This window comes from Haliotis cracherodii, unplaced genomic scaffold (genome assembly GCF_022045235.1).
Source record: "Haliotis cracherodii isolate W230 unplaced genomic scaffold, xgHalCrac1.p SCAF_10, whole genome shotgun sequence".
NCBI lineage: Eukaryota > Metazoa > Mollusca > Gastropoda > Lepetellida > Haliotidae > Haliotis > Haliotis cracherodii.
This window is the reverse complement of record NW_027266265.1, coordinates 4,626,124-4,641,896: the sequence shown is the minus strand read 5'-3', so window position 1 is coordinate 4,641,896 and position 15,773 is coordinate 4,626,124. Positions and strand designations below refer to the sequence as shown.

The following is a 15,773-nucleotide window of genomic DNA, read 5'->3' as shown; positions in this document are numbered from 1 at the left end:
CCCAGCACCATACCTGTGCTAGGTGTTCCCCAAACCATGCATCACTTTGGGGTTTCCGCTTCTCAAAGCTGACACGCAGTGATGTTTGTTTTGTTTGTTTGTTGTTTAACACTGCACTTAGTAATATTCCATTGTTTGACATCATGAACATCGATCCGCACAATTTGGATACGATAACATGCATCAACTAAGTCAGTCAGTCTGACCACCCTCATCCTGTTATTCACCATTTACGGCAAGCATGAGTTGCTGAAGACTTGTAACTGAAATAAAATGAAAAAAATGACACAAGACCTTTTTACCCTTTAATAAATGCACACACTTTTGCAGATATATGACGGCAGACAGTAAAACTCTGGAGCAGACAAACCAGGCATTGGTGTTGTGAACAAACAATCCATGTCATTGACGGGTACTATGACAAATCTGACCATGGTCTAGCTGTATTGTTTACATTGTTGTTTTATGCCACAATCAGCAATATTACAGCTAGAAGATGGCAGCCTGTAATAAATCACCAGATTGAACAACAATTCATGTGTTCAGATACAGTTGCTCAGTTGTCGGCGGCGACTGAGTGTCTTCATGCACAGTTGTATTCTTTAGAAACATGACTGGGTTCGATTCCCTGTTTGTTATAACTGTGTGGGATAGTCAAAGTTATGCATCACTTTGGAGTTTCTGCCACACAAACCTGACACGCAGTGATGTAACTAAAATGCTGTTCAAAACTCCAACTGAAAATTGACACAACACCGTTTTAACCTTTTAATAACTAACATGCCACACTAATAGCTGCAAAATATCTATCATGGCAGATTTAATTAATCCAAATCTGGACTAGACAATCCAGTGTTATTCTGAACAACTTCACATTGTCACGGTATGTTGAAAAACCTTGCATGATTCGTCTTGAAGATTCATTGTTCTGTAACGCCACACAGCAATATTGCAGCTATATGACAGCCAGTAAGTAATCGAATCTAAGTCAGACAATTCCGTTATTTGTATTCTGAACAACAATCCACATTGTTACGGTTGACAAACCTCTCATGATTGCTCTTGAAGATTCATTGTTCTCTAATGCCGCACAGCAATATTGCAGCTATAAGTTGGCAATCTTTTTTTCTAATAAAGACATGCTTTACTTCTATAATTAAGAAGTTAACTCGACATTTTGCATAGTAAAGGGTGGACCATATGCTATTTGCTATTTGAGGCTGCCTGTGATATCTGAAGAAACATTCTCTTAATGTTCCAAAATGTTCTTAAACAAATAATTGTGTTTCTGACATGTTGCAAAAAAAATGTCAATATTGTTGCAAGCTGTTATTTGTAAACAAAATATTTTATGAAAAATTAATAATTTGGTTTTGAATATGTACTTAACAGCTTGTCTCAAAATCTTACCCCCAAATATCAAATGGTTGGTCCCTAACCCAACTACTCACAGGGGAATGTCGACTTTGTATACATATCAGCCATGTTTTTTGTTTGTTGTTTAATGCCACAGACAGCAATATTGCAGCTAAATGATGGAAGTCTAAATAATTAAGTCTGGACCAGACAATCTAGATATTGTGAACAATCCACATCATGGAATAATAAATCTTTCATCATAAGTCTTGAAGATTCAGCATGCTGTATTGTTTTAAAGCCACACTCTGTAATATTGCAGCAACATGATCAGTGAATCATCAACTTCAGACCAGACAATCCAGTGATTGGTATTGATGATCGGGGTATGAATGACAAATCTTGCATGGTAGACCTTGAAGATTCTTTGTACTTTAATGCCACTCAGCAATATTGCAGCCATATGACAGCCAGTAAGTAATCAAATCTGGACCAGACAATCTAGTGATTTGTACTGTGAACAACAAATCTTGCATGCCAGTCTTGAAGGTTCAGCATTCTGCATTGTTGTCATTGGTGAAATGTCGCACTCAGCAATACTGCAGCTATGCAATGGCAGGCAGTAAATAATCAAGTCTGGATCAAACAATCCAGCGGTATGTGATGACAACAGTAAACTAAACATTCAACACTATTCTAATAACATTGCCAAAGACATGCTGTAGTTACATAATTTATTGCGTCCAAATCACAACCTCCTCCGCAAGTCGTAACTCCAAATTTCTGTTGGTAAGCAACTGTTCAGGGGGATGTCCACTTTGTATACTTGCCAAGAAGTTGCCATGTTTTTGTTTGTTTCTTTGTTGTTGGTTGTTTGTTTGGTTGGTTGGTTGTTTAACGCCGCACTCAGCAATATTCCAGCTATATGACGGCGGTCTGTAAATAATCGAGTCTAGACCAGACAATCCAGTGATTAATATCATGAGCATCGATCCATTTGTCGCCTTTTACGGCAAGCATGGCTTCCTGAAGACCTGTTCTACCCCGGATCTTCACAGATATCTTTGTTTTTGAATGCCACACACAGAAATATTGCAGGAGCATGATGGCAGCGCGTAAATAATCAAGTCATTAAACAATCCAGTGATTCTTATTTTGAACATTGATCCGCGCTGTCAGCAGCGAAAACACATAATTAACTAAATCTGATCATCTGATTCCCTACATAGGAAAGATGTGAACAGACCCATGAAGGTATCACCCAACATCATATTGCAAAAAGTGACGACAGTGTGTTGTAGAACTATATTCACTCACTCGAAAGTGAACACATTTATTCAATCCTCTTTTTCTGCATTATAGAGTGTGCATTGAATTCAGTTTCGTAACCTTATGACCAGAATATGTTGGTGTGGCCGGAATCCCCAACGGGTAGATTGGCCAAAGCAAAAGTGTACAAACATTTGACCAATACGTCAAATCTTCAACTTGAGCATTCAGTTAGTTGTCTTGTTGCTACACTCAGCAATACTTCAACTGACTGTTAATAACACACTAGACAATGAAATTATTCTTATCTGTGATTGACAGTGAGCAGGAATTTACATCCTCGGGGTCGACTCCCATGTGTGAAGCCCCTTTCAGGTGTCACTACCTGTGATATTGCAGGAATGATTTTAAATGCAGCGTTAAACCATATTCACCCACTCGCAAGTGTGTCGTAAAACTATACTCACTCGCGCGAAAGTGAAAACACTTATTCAATCCTGATATTGTGTATATCAGAGTGTACATTAAATTCAATTGAACTCTTGTCGTTGTTTTTATAAATTTGAAAAAACAAGCAATGTTTTCCTGAAACCAAATTAAGAAAGTAAACAGTGTTTTAGGGTGCAGGATATATCATGATATACACTGACAGATAGTTCCAATGTATCACCAGGAATCTTTGTTCTTATTAGTTTTGGTTCATATTAGTTTAATTACCTATTAGGATGTCCAATATATTGGTAGTACCTCGATTTAATTCCTCTAATATGTATTTTAGAGTGTCCAATTCAGCTGTTGCTGTCAGTTCTAAAATTCAAACTGGCAATGTTTTTTCTGCAGGAGAATGAACAAAGTTTACAGCAGTGTTTTAGGTTGCAGAAACACAATGACAGATATTTCCTAGCTGTTTTCTCTTAGATATTAGTTCTAAAACACCTGTCCTATTTTTAAATTATTTTGATTTCCTTGAGTCAAATTACAATTTAATTGTTAATTGTGAGTGCATAACAAACCAATATATCCAATTAATATTATTTAAGTAAATAACAAAACATTCGTTTCATTACCATATAAATTAGATTCAAGCATCCAGAACGCTAGATACTTTATGAAGATACCATTCCTTCAAAATCTACAAATCAATAGGTCAACGATTAAGAAGGTGACAGAACTCCAACATAAACATCAAGCTTGTTGTAATGGAACAGGAAAATACAAACAAAACATTTCCCAACATGATAATGACAAATCCTCAACTGAATATTTTTTACTTTGATAACAATTTGTCGATAATACCCCCAAATCCTGGCTAATTATATTGTTGACAATCTTGAATCTAAATTATCGTAAATCAAAAGATTTTCCTTGCTAGTCAAATGTCTAAGGCCATTCAACAGAATCCAAAATTATCAAATACTGTTCAACATAACTCAGTTTTTTGGTACTTCAAAATGTTATCCCTCCAATCAAGCAACAATTGCATCAACACGTCACCGATATGAACATTTTATCACTTTACCACTGCAAATATTCCCTGCACAGTACACTCTAAATATCCTACACTTTAGAAGTAAATAACATTCATAATGAACTTTCATATATTCTGTCAATGATAAACAGCTGACACTCATATTACATTAAATAATGTCAACAACAAATCTAAACTACTGCGGCATCAAAGCAACATCATAATGGGGTCGCCCGCTACCAAGAGCCGAATTCCCAACATATAGCGCTACTGCTGGCTCGCTATACCGCTACCATGGCTCACACTCGTAACGCTCGCATTCGTCACTGCCTGAGCAGACACCCCTTAGCGATCCAACACCCCTGTTCGAGGACCCTTAAATTCCTTACAGTATGTACCCACGTAAAATTTAGCAACAGATTCGCCTACTTCTCAAAAGGTAAACTATATCCCACAATTCATCAGTATGAACATCAAATCCATTGAATATGTAACCCACAATATCAATTTGTAAACACAGATACACAGAAAAAAGTCCAAGCCTAAAATATATCGTATTATGGCAATTTCTCTCTCGCACAAAAAAACACGTTTCGTCACCTGTTGAAAAATGCTGTCAAATGGGCGAGACATGCGCGCGCCACCATCCTCGTGATGTGTGTCAAATAGAGTTACCTCCCCTAGCAACCGACAGTAACGGGTTGTGTGTTGTTGGAACGTAGAGCTCTAAATGAGCATCTTCTTATCGTTCTTCTATTAGAAACCAGTAACTTTGGTAACAAAATAAAGCTTAAATGATCGGAGCTTTCTTTGCTTAATTGCTTCAATTTTTTTGACAAGCGGCGACTCATATATAATTTTAATCATGTACATGAGAAAACTGTTCACCTATTATCATCAAATAATTTACTAAATATACATGACATAATACACAAATTTAAAAAGTTTATCACATTTTTATTACATATACATTTAAAGTAAAGTTTATCACATTTTGTTTTTATTGCATATAACACATATTAACATTTTCATTTACTAAAAATAAATGAATATGAATTAATACACATGACATGATACACAAATTTAGAATCCCACAAGATGAGAAACAGCGTCACCATAAAACAAGTGGTGGGATGGAACCCGTTAAGAGTGTTTTTGAATGTCAATTCTTTCCTCCAGGTTTCTATATTTTCTTCGTTTTGGTCTCAGGGAACCACCGGCCTCCAGCTGAAGAATGGTCACTTCATTGTAGCATTGTTCTGATTTGACAATTGATGAATAAGTCCAACTTGATGATGGCATCGTCTGCTACATGGCTGTGGGTGTTCCTGTATGTTTTAACCAGGTTGTTGGCAGTGTTTCTGGTTGCAGGACAACCTTTCTTACAGCATCTCCAGTGGACAGTTTGATTTCTTCTTGACTTCACTCTAAACTTATATCCATTGAATACTAAACTCTGGCCACTCCAGGAATTGGAAACAAATTGCACACGTGCCTCTGTCATTGTAGAATGACTTGCCGTACAGTTGTACCTGAGCATTGGCCATTTTGCAATGAACTCCAACATGAAAGTTCCCTTTTTATATACGTCTTTGAATACATACTCACTCAAATGGTTTAGTTTGTTAATTTCATTAAATGAACACTATTCATAATTATCTGTGATTTCTGATCAACATGTATGTCTAATACTGGTGAACATGGTTCATGATCGGGGGCAACTAATTTGGGGTAGCACCTGTTGTTTTAAGGGATTACCATACCATGTGAAATGCACTACCATGAATGTAAACAAGCATCAGCACTTCTATTTGATATCGCTTGGAGCCCGCATCGTTGCTTGCAACTATATTTTTTAGGTTGTTTCTTTTTAATAAAAGCCGAAGGAAGTCTGGATCAAACTAACCAAGTGTAGTTTGCTTGATTGCAAAACAGTTGAAGATAAAAGGTTCTTTCGAATAAAAAATATAATTATTCTAAATACATGTTTTCATTGACTAAATGTTAGTCTATCTGTCCCCTATATCCTTGGGAATAACTTTGAAACGGACTCCAAGTCAAGAATGATTTGACAAGTCTAGATTGCCTCAGTTCTGGTCCTGAAATCAAGCATTGTTCTGGGCTCCATTTGGATTCTTTTGAGTAGACCACGGACTTGTATAGGTCCATGAGTAGATTTATGATTTTAACTACGAAAAGTGTATCCCTCGGATGTTGGTTGAATTTCCATGTGGATATTTATATATAATTTATGATGTAGCTAATATATGTGCACGGGTAAAAACTTATTTTGTAGTCAACCAATTGAAAAATAGATCTTCAACACCTTATATTGTATATTGTTTTGAAATGTCTCGTCTTATAAACACGTTCTTTTTTTCAATATTGTATTCAATTCCACACATGACTGTACACAACATTTATATATTTTACCTGTATACGACGACTACATGGGCAAATATAACGATAAACGCAGACTTGTGTTTGTTTAATATTTTGTGTGTTAAAACACGTGTTAGTTTAAAGGGAAATATAAACATTTAGTCTGTTCGGGTAGCTAATTCTAACTATTTTCTGCATAAATATTATTTCAAACACATAAGCTTACCTCTTGCTACATTCTGTGGCCCGGTCAATATCAAGTAGCTATGACAAAAGAAAATCCAGACACCTCAGGCACACAAATATTATTTGGCGTCATGTAACACCAGATGTTATCAACCAATACTCATGTCGTAGACAACCATAGAAATATGAAACATCAATGCTAGAGAATAACTTATTTCGATTATCCAACAAAAAAAATTCCATTTGGCGTAAACGTTAACAATAGCGGTAAACATATATTAATGGAACACTTAAAATCGGTGGTGACGCAGTTGTTTGCAAAAGGAGGTTGTTGCTACAGATGAATAACAGTTTTGCCGAAACAGTAAGCTCTTAGAACTTGTTTGCCAGCTGGGACCACGTCAATATACCATGTTTGAAATGTATGTACATGTTGAAAGCTTTGACAGAGACATGTATACTTCACACAAATAAAGTACAAGTTTACTTTTCTACAGTATGATATATATACAGTATAGTAACCCAGCTGGCTTCAGTTAAAGCAAATACAATCTTTAGAAAATATGAAATCAGGTCTATGTATGTGAATATGAACGAATCCTTCCTATGTAATGCCTCACCAAGCATCACCAAGCGCTGCGATCAATTCGTTCAGCTTATTGAGACATTCTGGTTTAAACATGCATTTCCTCTGGTTTAAACATGCATTTCCACTGGGTTAAACATGCATTTCCTCAATTTCCCGTATACGTTCATAGACGTATACAGAAATATAACCTGTTTTGTCAAATAGATCTACAAACAGCCAATCCAAATTACTCTCCAAAACATACATTAATTTCAAGACCATACACATCATATTACAATATTGAATAAGAGAACACGAGATAAAAAGCGAAAGCTAATAAAGCAAAAAACTAAGACAATGAAACAATATCAATGTCTAAAAGGAACTGAAATACCTGTCGCGATATTTGTGACATAAGCAAAAAAAAACCAAATGAAAGCAAGGGGCTAGGTTTCAATTCAGCATTTTCCAATGATGGCCATGATTTTGTTTGATTAAATAGACAATGCAAGTTTGTCATGCTTACTTTTTGCCTGTACGTTGTGGTAATGTATAAAATATGTATAAAAGTCATACAGGTTGGATGTGTTTTATGTTTTGTGAGTACTAACACTGTAACATTAAAACAATGACTGAACAAATGTCGTCGAGTTACACAATGTATTGTCAGACTTGGAAGGATTATGATAAAATAATATTCATGCACACCTATGTCATAGGTGTGGAACATGATCCAAAAAATCAAAGGGAAAGGTTTCAAATCTAGTATTCATTATCTCAAAGATGACAATAATTTATTGACTGAAAAATCAGAAATTGCAATAAATTGGGCGAAATTTTAGCCTAACATCCTTCTTCGCCAAATTATAATCCAAAGTTTCAGGAGTATCAACAACAACAAGAAAGGAAAAAAGGTAATTTTACTTCTGTCAATGGCGAAGATTATAACGAAGTATTTTCACTACATGAGCTACATACTGCTTTAGCACAAGCTCATGATACTGCAACTGATGATATTCATTATCAGCTCTTAATACACTTGCCGTCTTGTCTCACAACACTACTGAATATTTTTGATGATATTTGGACAACAGGACATTTTCCTCCGTCATGGAGTAATGCCATAGTTGTACCCATACGAAAGCCTGGCACGGATCAAACCGATCCATCAAATTATCGACCTATTTCATTAACTAGCTGTGTTTCTAAAACCATGGAGCGCATGGTGAATAATCGATTAGTTTGGTTTTTATAAACCAACAATCTTATCAATAATATCCAATGCGGTTTCTATAAAAACCGAAGTACAACTGACCATTTGGTTGGTTAAGAATCATTTATCAAAAATGCTTTTGTCAAAGTCCAACATGCTGTATCTATCTTTTTCGACTTGAAAAAACTTATGATACCACTTAGAAGCATGGTATTTTAAAAAATTTACATGACTTTGGTTTAAGAGGCCGCTTGCCTCAACTTGTATCATAGTTTTTAACCGACGGACAATTTCAAGTTCAAATGCCTGATCATTATAATCAGGATCAGGGGGTTCCACTGTCTGTCACATTGTTTAGCATAAAAATAAATAGTTTATCTAAAGTATTAAATGACTCAATAGATGGGTCATTGTTTGTGGATGATTTTAATATTTCATGTCGTGGTAAAAATATGCACACCATTGAAAGACAGTTACAGTTGTGTCTTAACAAGATTCATAAATGGTGTCTTGAGAATGAATTTAATTTTTCACAGTCCAAGACAAATTGTATACATTTCTGTCGGAAATATAAGCCCCATAAAGACCCAAAGCTCTCTTTAGATGGCTCTCCAATTAAGGTTGTAAAAGAGGCCAAATTGTTGGGATTGATTTTCGACCACCGTTTGACGTTTTTGCCACATAATAAATATTTAAAGACTAAATGTCTGAAGGCCCTCGATTTGTTGAAAGTGGGGAGGGGATCAGACAACCCTCCTTCACTTATAGAGATCATTAATCCGCTCTAAATTAGACTGTGGCTCCATTGTGTATGCTGGAGCTTGCAAGAGATATTTAAAAGGACTATGACTTGGTGCTTTTAGAACTTCTCCTGTTGACAGCCTCTATGTCGAGGCTGATGAACCCTCCGTGTAACTATGCCATATTAAATTGTCTCTTCAAATTATCACAAAATTACACCCCAACCCTTCTCATCCTGTCTTTGACTCTATTTATCATCCTCTATACGAAGAAGTGTTTCAGAGAAAACAAAAGCGGGTTCCAGCACTTGGAATTCGGATTAAATCACATGTTATTGCTGCTAATATAGATTTAGATATAATCTCTCCTTACAGCCTTTTGTCTTCTCCTCCCTGGCAGTTGGTGAGGCCAGAAGCAGACATTTCCCTCAGACGTTTATAAAATCTGAGGCTTATCCACTAGTATATCAACAGAAATATTTACAGTTAAGAAATGAATACGACACTCATCGTTCAATCTTTACTGATGGATCCAAGGACGGTGACATAGTGGCATCTGTCACTGTCATTGGATCAAACATTTATCAGCTAGAATACCAGACAATAGCTCTATATTCACTGCTGAGGCCAATCCTATCCTTACAGCCTTGGTATACATCCAAAAACAGTCGACATATAAACAATTTATAATCTTTTCTGATTCTTTATCTTGACCTCAGGCACTAAAAAAAGTCTCCAATTAGTTTAAACATTTTAGAACTTTATAATGATCTTTCAACTGGCCAATACGACATTATTATTTGTTGGTTGCCCAGTCATGTGGTCATTAAAGGCAACACAATGGCTTCTGTGGCTGCTAAAGCAGCACTCAACAAATCTGTGACACCACTTCTCATTCCATACAGTGATTATAAACCTGTGATCAGATTTTACATCAGAGATCTTATGCAAAAGAAGTGGGACACGCCATGTGCATTGATGACTGTCGTGCAACGTTGATAAATGGAATGGATGAGGCGGTTGATGAAGGCAATAGGCACTTGAGCCCACACCCTGAGGAACGCCTGATACAGTTCAGCTGCAGTTGTCAGGATTGGTCGAATGTCATTCAGCCGTCTTTGAATCTGGTCCCGCAGGTGGTCAATGGGATTTAAATCGGGACTTAGGGCAGGCCACTGCATGGTTCTAATTCTGCTGCAGTTTGGGCACGGGTGTTGTGCTGAAACTCGTGGTTGCAGCGACGTGCCAAATGAGGTATGGCATGTGGTCTCAAGACTTGATCAATGTGCTGTGCTGCTGTGACACCATTGCCTCTCCCGGACCGATGTTCTGGAAGACCACAGGGCCAGCCTTCTGTGCAAGACCAATTCCACACCACACCATGATGCTCAGACCACCATACGAGTCTCTCTCAACGACACAAGCATCCGAAAAAGTTTCCCCACGGCGTCGACAGACTCTCCATCTGCCATCTGCTGGTGAGATACAGAAACAACTCTCGTCTGAGAAGAGGACTCTTCTCCACTGCTGCAGGCGCCAATGCTGGTGATGTGTTGCCCACTGAAGACTGTCCCGGCGATGACGTGGTGTCAGAATGGGTCCTCGGTGTGGCCTGTGACAGTGGAGGGGTCTAACTAGAAGACCAACCTGTAGGTCCCGTGACCAAATCATGGAAACAAAGGTTTGAAAGTGTTTTTGAGTTTCCTGATGTATACTGAACAAATCCCGGGCATTTTGAGGAAGGGTCAACAAAGGTCAAACAGGGGTCAAAATTCAAAATTGTGTCGATATGCATATCAAATTACTCGTCCGGTCATAAGGAACCTAGAAATATATAGTTTGTTACACTTCCGACCTTAAATGGGGGAGCTGTGGCCAAAAACGTTGAAAGGTCAACACACTTTTGGTCGGTGAAATTCACAAACACAGTGAACATCGTCCGATAGTCATGATTTTAGTGTCTAATAACATGTTTTCTGACATGACAAATTCAACCAAGCAACTTTTAAAAGTAAAAAGGGTTACCTTGACCTTGATAATCGAAAATGGTTGGCTGCACGAAGAATTGTAATGCTTCAGCAAAGTCACAGGATCCTTGGCCAATAACGCAACATATTTCAGAATCCATTGTCCAGAAATGCTTTTCTAACCTTACATTAGTGTACAGTTCATCATCCTACTCTGTGTCATACCGATCAGATGCAGAGTCGGAATCAATGTAACAATCACTAGTATCTGAATCTGTGTCCGATTCTACAGAACAGTTTGCTCTGGCATCACTCAGATGTTCAGGCAGTGCTGGGTGTGAATTGGCAAGTAAGCATTTCTGGACAATGGATTCTGAAATATGCTGCGTTATCGGCCAAGGATCCTTCGACTTTGCTGAAGCATTACATCTCTTCGTGCAGCCAACGATTTATGAATTTCAAGGTCAAGGTAACCTTTCTTACTTTTAAAAGTTGCTTGGTTGAATTTGTCATGTTTGAATTTTTCAACCGGGCAGCCCAAGTCAAAATTGTTCAGTATACATCAGGAAACTCAAAAACACTTTCAAACCTTTGTTTCCATGATTTGGTCAGGGGACCTACAGGTTGGTCCTTGACTGTCTGCTTGTCAATCGTCGACGCACGGTGTCCGCACTAATGTGTCGCTGGTGTGTCCCCATGGTCTGTCGAGCAGTTTCCGCTGCAGTAACAAAGCATCTTGAAGATGCTGTCGCACAATCTGTCGACCCTGATGTCGGGTGGTGACCCTTGATCTTCCACTACGTGGTCGGTCATCTGAAGCGTTGGTGGTCTGGAACCGTTGCTGGAGCCTGTATATGGTCCTTACGTGGACTGGCTTCTTGCCGGGCGGTTTGTTCAGCTTGCAATCGTCCAAAGGCTTGGTGTCGCAGATTTCTTGTCTTGTGTCTTGCCACATCTTGGCATATGGCAGCGATTCAATAACGAAAGAATGTTATCCGATCTGGGTGGATAATTATAGGCAAGAAATGGGGAACGCATGTGCATTTCTATTTGCACGGAACTCACGAGCATCGGGTTACCATGCCCGTTGCCGTGATGCGTTTGGGCAATCGGTTTTATAGTCATCTGCTTTGTTTTTTATCATCAAATTTCATTTTCCGGACAAGGACATGTTCAATTTTAGAAACTTTGACAAATATTACCAAGATATTTAAAAGACAACTTTTTATGCAATGTTACTTGGTATGACGTTTCGTTTGCGGTTCAGTATATTTGAAAGTGTTCATTCTGATGTGTATACTCATTATTCACTAATTCATTCAATAATCTTTTAGTTGAATCAGATAAACAGTGTGGAAATTTCTGTAATGCGAATGTTACTTATACTTGCAGCAGCATTCAAGAACATTTGGACCAATAGGAGGGATAGCCATAACCGCAGCATCACCGGGCAGATAGCAGAATACAGACGAGCATTCAGGAGGAACAAGAGAAGAGCAGCTGTGAGTGTTAATTTGCTATGAAAATATCAGTAGCTTTCCATTACTATTCGCAATGCAGGATAAGTATACAAATGTATAATAAGTTTCTTTTTGTAACTTATGACATCTTTCCCTAATTAGATTAAGTGAGACTGTAATTTAGTGTAAATTGTTGATAACAGCAACTTGCAATCAAGCAGAAAGAACATACATCGACACTGGAGTACAGAAACGGTTACTCGTACGTGAAATATTTAATAATTTATATTCCGGTGGCAACAATCAGTTTATTTCTTTTCATTAATTCTGCAGAGCTGGAGTCCCACCAAAAGTCGCTGATCCAGTGCCCCAAGCCAGCAGCCTGGTTTTAAGAAGTGGGGGGATGTCCTCACCCCAGAGTGTACCTCTCCAGATGTCAGTGACAAGAAGTAGCCTGGAATGAGGTGGCTCCTGGAACATCCACAGAGATGTTGGATGCCAAGAGATATTTGGACACACTTACCGAGGATGCTCTGGCGAATATGAAAAGACCACCCAAGGCAAGTTGGATTACGACCCGATGAGGGGGTGTGAGGAGCCCATGCCAAAGAAGTTGCCATCTTGGGCCATTCGATCCACGCATAGGAGAGATGGTAAGTGTCACACACTCTTTTGCAGCCTTGTCTGAAGTTTATGAACGTGGGACCAAAAAAGTAAATTTTAAAATTCACATTTGAATTATCATAACAGTGACCTTTCATTTTGCGACCGACCATTTGATATTCTTGGCGTGGAGCTGGGATTTTGTGTGATAACTAAATATTGTTTTAGCTGAAGCTGCAAAACCATATATATTTTTATTAACACTGTGAGCCTACATATTTCTTTTAAAAAAACAACAACCTGGCAACAATGTAACTTTTGGCAGAACATTCCGGGTTTTTTTATTAGTCTGGAGCATAATTAAATTTTCCAGAAAATCCTACACCCCCACCCCCAGAATATCAAGTAGTCTGTCCCAAACAGCCGGATGTACAATGTTAACTTCAGTTTAGTTTAATCGATAGTTTTCTTTGTAAATGGATGCAATGAAATACAATTATGTCAATGCCAATATTCAATTATTCATCTGATGATGATTGAGACCGTGGGTTGAAATGTGGCTTTTATTCTGATTTTGGCAATATTGCAAGTATCTTGAGATGGTTGGTTGGTTTGTTGTTTAACGTCGCACTCAGCAATATTCCAGCTATATGACGGCGGTCTGTGAATAATCGAGCCTGGACCAGACAATCCAGTGATTAATATCATGAGCATCGATCGACGCAATTGGGATCGATGACATGCATCAACCGAGTCAGCGAGCCTGACCAACCGATCCCACATAGTCGTCTTTTACGGCAAGCATGGGTTGCTGAAGACCTATTCTACCCCGGAATCTTCATGGGTCGCCAATTGATTGACAGAAGATTGACCGATTGCTGTAAAGAGAAGACTTCTAAAGAAAATTGTTGCATGCTGACACCTGAATTTTTGTTTTTAGCATTATTTTGTTTCGACTTTATTTACCAGGATGACCAGTTATCTATGGGGTTAAAAAAGGTTAACTTAACAACAACAAATTGTCATATAAATACTAGTTCTTTTGGATCAGTCCAATGACAAACGTGAATGGGAGTTGATTCTTGTTGATGGCTTTACAGTTATTCAGGGTTTGTATGTTTTTGTGTTACAGTGTCAGTGGAACAGTTAAGACGTTCCTGGTGCCTGAACGTTTCGATAATAACATAGTAACAAAGAAAGGAAGGGGAACACTAACGTGTGTTGAAATGACAATCACGGATGTCGAAAATTGACAAGAAACACCAACATTCATCCTAGTCATTGTTTAAGTGTGAGTGGCCTCGTTTTGAGTGTGTTTCATGAATAAGTCTTATCAAATAAAGTTAACACTTGATTTTGGTAGTTGTATCTTTGTAGGTGCCAGATAAATAAAAATAGATTGAACTATGTCGTTTTATTTTATGATTGAAGCTTTGGATTTTAGTAGGTTCAACCCATATTATTCTTTAACAGTTATTCAAGTTAGCTGAAGTTATGTGATGATTCTTTACATGTATTGAATTAGGTTATCAAAATCAAACAGGATAATCCATTTCACAGTGTAAAATATTTGCAACATTTAGCTTATTTAAGTTGTATGAGGGCAGCCTGTAAATAATCGACATAATTGTTATAGTAAGCAAGATCCCTTCCCCACTCGAGACATTTAGTTGCCTATTGCAAGTCGCCTATTTTGCTGAGTACTTTTGCTGTTTGTTTACGTCATTTAATATCCAAACTATCTGAAAAGCATAAGGGGAAAGTCTTGTGTTTTTATTGTTTGCTCCTCATAAAGCTACACTAAATGTAAGATAAAATTGATTTAATCTGAAACATTTCTGAGGATATTGAGGAAGGATATGCCCACACTGACATAATGTACTAGAAACAAGAAGAAAGATACCAGAAGAAAATATTGCATCCGGATCACTTTCGGAAACCTTCCAGATACCTCCAGCAACCTTTAATTTCCTCGTAATTGTCAGACAACTTTTTTATGTGTTTCACGGCTAATTGAAAAAAATGCACCCCCCAAGATTTTTACATTTTTGGGGAGTTCGTTTCCGGAAGGTATCTGGGCCGGATCCAAAGTGAGAAGGTCACCGGATGGTTTTCCGGAATCCGGAAACCTACACTTGTTGTGTGAACATTTTTCTGAATTAGCTCCGGTAACATTTAAGATCTTTTAAGAAATATATCTCATTTTTCTACTTTTTCACTGACACTTCATTTTATGAAATATTTCATTTCCTCATGGAATGGTTTGTAAATGATGATCTATATTTATTCTTTTTTATTCATATTTACTTTTCATATTATGATAATATTTAAGCATAATTCTATAACGAATTAATCGTCAATGGGGAAACGACATTTACCTTAATTAGACATCGGTATTTTGCTGTCCGACCAAGAACAATCGCAAACCATCGATAGTTTCCGGTTTGCCAACACAAGCTCATAAACGTTGAATCACAGTTTAACAAAAGGTAGCATATTCAAACACGTTATTGTGATCATATAAATGTATCGATGACTGAGCCAACAAGTTCACTTGAACT

General features: G+C 37.6%; 1 pseudogene; it reads left to right on the top strand.

Annotated features, from left to right (window-relative positions):
* LOC139445801 (uncharacterized) overlaps positions 1 to 14,600 on the top strand; it is a 49,156-nt pseudogene extending 34,556 nt beyond the window's left edge.
* The last annotated feature ends 1,173 nt before the right edge of the window (positions 14,601 to 15,773 follow it).